Source organism: Prunus mume, mitochondrion, assembly GCF_029339155.1.
Source record: "Prunus mume mitochondrion, complete genome".
NCBI lineage: Eukaryota > Viridiplantae > Streptophyta > Magnoliopsida > Rosales > Rosaceae > Prunus > Prunus mume.
Genome location: NC_065232.1, coordinates 300,001 through 305,000, shown reverse-complemented (window position 1 = coordinate 305,000; position 5,000 = coordinate 300,001). Strand labels below are relative to the sequence as shown.

At 43.1% G+C, this 5,000-nt stretch overlaps 1 non-coding gene across 1 annotated transcript; it reads right to left on the bottom strand.

The window, feature by feature from the left end:
* Positions 1-4,421: 4,421 nt before the first annotated feature.
* trnD-GUC lies at positions 4,422-4,495 on the bottom strand. Its single transcript has one exon. It is a non-coding gene; the product is annotated as a tRNA-Asp (tRNA).
* Positions 4,496-5,000: the final 505 nt, after the last annotated feature.

Genomic DNA, 5,000 nt, shown 5'->3' with positions numbered 1-5,000 from the left:
CACGAACTTGAATCATCACGTGGCTGCTAAAGCAAGCTAAGCTTCACACGGCCCTGAGGAAGCCAAAAGACCCTCCCCTCTCACGGCCGAAGGCTCCGCAACACGTTGGAGAGCTTTTAGATCCCGCCCTAAAACGCCCATTCTCCTAGAGTTCCGAAGTGATCCTCATTCTCACCGCAGCCTTCTTATTAAGCCGAAAGAAAGCCAGGCAAGAATCGCATTTTTTGGTAGTACGAAGGGGGAGCAGAATGGGTCATTGTTTCTTGGGATCGCTGACAGATTCTCGTCGCCGTCGTTTGTCTTCGACTCCCGTTGACCTCTCTTGTTCTCCTCCCCCTTACCCAACCGGGTGTAGGACTGATGTAAACTTCTTCCTGTAAGTCCCCGTTCAGGAAGGTATTTTGAACATCTAATTGTAACAGAGGCCAATCCCGATTGTCAGCAATAGAGAGAAGGAGACGAAGAGACTTCATCTTGTCTACCGGGTCAAAGGCTTCCTCGTAATCTATCCCATATGTTTGAGTAAAGCCCTTAGCTACTAGCCTGACCTTTTCCTCCTTTCTCCCATAAAGCTTCCCTTCCCCCAGTCTCATATCGAATTAGTAGAGATCAAGATGGGGGGACTCAAAATGATACTCCTCTCTGAATCGAGAGGTATCAGATCGAAGTAAGATAAGTCATGTATTATAATTGAAGTGATTTCCGGGGGGTGTATTTATGAGCAAATTCTGGCATGAGAGGACCAATGAGACAGAACACTGTTGGATGCATTCCTTCGCTAGCAGGTCTTCGGCCCATCTCAATTGAAGAGTCTTCGGTCAGTAATCTCGTACTCTCGACCGGCTCGAACCACTACGTTATCCATGTGCCGGCTCGTTCGTATGCTCATCCTATTCATGTCACCAGAACCTGTAATAAACCATCATTTCAAACCATCCTGTTACAGGGAATCTTTGGATATCAGTTCGAAGGGAGCGCCGAACACCGAAAGTGAAGTTGCTCCTACCTACAGGAGCATCTGCCTTTGTGAGGTCTGAGGTCAACGGCAATATGTCACCCTGCTTTAATGATAGTACTCTTTCCATTAGGAGCTTCCCCCAGCTGAGCTAGGCTAAAGAATAAAAATTAATAATGAATATAAATAAAGTATAAAATTCATATAGCAAGCATGGGCGATAAACGCATTTTTTTTTAGATCGATTCCAGAGGTCGGTCTTCTGTCTGATGAGAATAGGCTCAGGCTCTGTACAGCCATTTTAGTATTTTTTTGGCGCGAATCTTGTTAAGCGTTAGAAAAATTCCGGTCTTAAGCAGCCAATTATTCCTGGTATAGTCGTAAATCGGTTGGATTACCATTCTCCATTATTAGTTCTGGGGTGAAGGTAGTTTACTTGCTTAGTGTGAAACGCTAAGGATTTTGATCAGATTTATCTCTAGTGAGATGATTCACCGTAGTATCACTAAAACTCTCCAATCGCCATTAGCAAGTGTGGCCAGACGCTCTGCTATAAAACACAATTTTTTTTGTCTAAGTCTAAGTTTAGATATTTAAAGGGGTGAAACAGCTTGACCATAGGGAAAGGGGTTCAGAAATCTTTTTACCTGTTTAGTCCAAAATACCACCAGCTCTTCTTTCCGGATGAATACAAATGCAACGATCGTGCCCTAAGTCCGAGTTTTTTCAGCAATCACCGTTATCTCTTTCTTACGCATGGCAGCAATACAATAAAAGAGGGTCTGCCCGCCCCCAGAGGAAGACCTTTATTTTGAACTAATATGAGAGTATCCATTCTTGGCCATGCTGGCTATAATGGTAACGTGGTTATTTTCAACATGGGGATTCTCTACCGGGAATGGAGAGAGTTAGGAGAAGGGAAGGGCCTCATAGCTCCTTACTATAGGTGATTCAGGGAAACCCCCACCCTTTTTTATCAAAATCTTACTAAGAAGTAAGGCCACGGCTCCAATAGGGCACACGTCCATCAAATAAATAGCCGAAGGCCGCAAACGATCAAATAATGGCCCCGCGTTTGTTACAAGCCGAAGGAAAGGCAGCTCGGAGATTAGCAGAGGTTATGGAATCTGACCCAGCCACAACTCCAGCAAGAGTAGGCTCTGAAGAATGAAAAGACGCATGTATAAAGTATAAGTACTTCTTTCCTATGGACTTTTTAAACGGGTTGGAATCCGGTAATAAATAGGCGTATATCGGCCTTCTTTTAGTAGCGAATCTTGAGGTCATCCGGAAACTGGAAAGTCTCCCGTATCCAGTAAATCAGTGTTATCTCTATCTGTCGGAAAGGGGCCAACCAGGTCCTGTTGTCTCTCCTGTCGCATCTGTGTAAACTGTCCGTTGCTTGCTTCTGGAGTGCAGGAACTGGAACTATCACATCAGTCGGATCTGCATTAGTTTTTAACCGTAGTTTTCCTTTCTGAAAAGCATTCCCGGAACAAAGACTACTTTCTCACCGTGGCAACAACTGCAAGCCCGTACAAAAGTAACCTTTGCCGGTGGGGCAAAAGTCTTCTCAGAATCGATACCAAGAGTGAGTCTGAATTTCCCTCAATGGTGGTATTTCCGTCAGGAAGAGGTTTGAGCCCCCCTCTATCTGATAAGGTAATGAACGACGTCTTCTGCAAGACTGGCAATTCCTCAGACATGGCCTGCTGCCACTGAGGGATCCTTGCTGCCTCACTATCATTTTTCGGCTTCAAAGAAGAATGAACAACGGCAAGAAAAGCACTATGCTGGGTCAGACACAAACCATATGGGTGTCACAAATAAGAACAACGTACCTCAGGAAAGGCCAACGGGCAACACCATCCAATCATCTTTTGATAATACATATAATCTTCCAAACAATACTGCGGAGAATCAGACGGAGCAGAATCTTTTTTCTGTTAATAAAGACACTTCTCAGCACATACAGATTTCTGCCGATCCTTCAACCAGTACTGCTTCTCATGATTCTGGGTTGATTCTTCTCATCAGGTAATAGTAGAAGCCATTGACTCATCTCCGGCTGCTAACAATTCCAATGTTGATAATTATGGTATTCAGGCTATTATGCCTATTATCTCTCGGCCTGATCATGAACTCATAAACAAGATGGAGTCTAATATATTCCTTGTTTGACTGAAATCCAAAGATGATGCTAACGTTCCAAAGGAACAAGCTGCTCAGACTAAGGGATACTTATCGGACTCTTTTCCTATGAGAGAAGCAAACATTTCTTTGCAGGAATTTTTTACCATGTGTAAGGTCGTTTACTTGCTTAGCGTTTCACGGGATGGATTTCATTAACACGGATAGACCAGAAATGGTCTTCGTAAGCGCTTTCTGTTCAAGAATCGGTAGCGGTTTTAAGGGAGACTACCGAGCTCCACGAGAAGCGCCTATCATCTCTATGCGAATTCTGACCTTAGCTTTTCGTCTTTGATTAGTATTAGTGAAAGCTCGCTCGACTTAATAATCGCCGTCTTACTCGACTTGCTTACTAGCTGCATTTCTTACTAATATCTAAATTTGACTTGTTAATTTAGAGTTCTAAACTGAGTACACTAGGAGAACAGTAGTTTCCTCTTTTCTCCTTTTTATGAACACGGAATGATCAGCATTGCTTCTCTGGAAACCCGTCTATCTTCGTCATAACCAAACTTCATATCTCGAACCAAGCCCGAGGAGACTGCTTGAGACCATATATCGCCTTTTTTCACCTGCAAACTTTCCCTTCCTCCCCCTGAGCTCGAAACCCTGGTGGAGGTCTCCATGAAGAAAGGCCCTTTTGACATCGAGCTGATGCAGTGGCCAAGATCTGTTAGCTGCAACTGACAGAATGACTCGTATGGAATTGAGTGAGTTTAGTTTGGCCACAGGAGCAAACGTCTCGAGATAATTGATGCTATAGGTTTGTGTGAAACCTTTCGCCACAATACGAGCCCTCTCGATAGAGCCATCCGCTTTGTGTTTCAGGGTATATACCCACCTGCAGCCAACCGTACGTTTGCCTCTTGGTAACGTGATCAGTTCCCAAGTGTCGTTCTTCTTTAGAGCCTCTATTTCTTCTATCATAGCTTTCTTCCCTGATTGAGGGCTTCTTCAAAATTGGGAGGGTATCTTGGTGGAAGAAATCGCGGAAACGAAAGCTTTAAAGGAAGGTAGTTTACTTGCTTAGTGTTTGCGCTAAGGGATGAGCGTTAAAAGCATTTTATAGATATTTAATAGATCTTATCAGTCTTCTTGTGTAATAGTAACTCTCCCCCATCAATCGGTACTAGTTATTCTCCTTCGGATCCTTGACTTGATTTGTCCGATGATAAATGCGAAACGAAAGAAGGATCCTCCTGCTGGGAATTATATCCTACTCTTTACCCCCCCTTTTCACAGATAATGGAGAGATGAATTGATCGATTCATCGGGTCGGGACTGACGGGGCTCGAACCCGCAGCTTCCGCCTTGACAGGGCGGTGCTCTGACCGATTGAACTACAATCCCAGGAAAATTAGGTATACAGCCTAAAAATTCTTATTATTTTTTCTCATTGGATTTCATTCGAACCTTTTTGTTTCGCCGTGTTGTAACAGAGACACGAATGATATACTATATTATTATATAAATTATTATCATAAAAAATCTATAATTTAATATATTTAAAAATGCAAATGCAGTAAACTCATAGTGGGCTAATTCATGAATTGAATCAAATGGACCCTTTTAACTAAGCGGTAGAGTCACGCTCTTTAAACGCCCTAAGAAATAGGCGTCAGTCATCAGTTCCAATCAGATCCGAAAAATGAGAAATCAATCAAAAGTAAGTGCAGTGGATCTGAATTGAATCATGACTATATAAGCTATTCTGATATTAAGATTCGATATAGATGAAATCGTGGAAGCGGACCTTTGATTTCCTTGGACCACGTAAGAATTCGTCGTCCGATCGAACCTTCTTGTTCCTGGATGCTCCATAGAAATCCATCGTTATTCCTTTCTTCCACCGAGA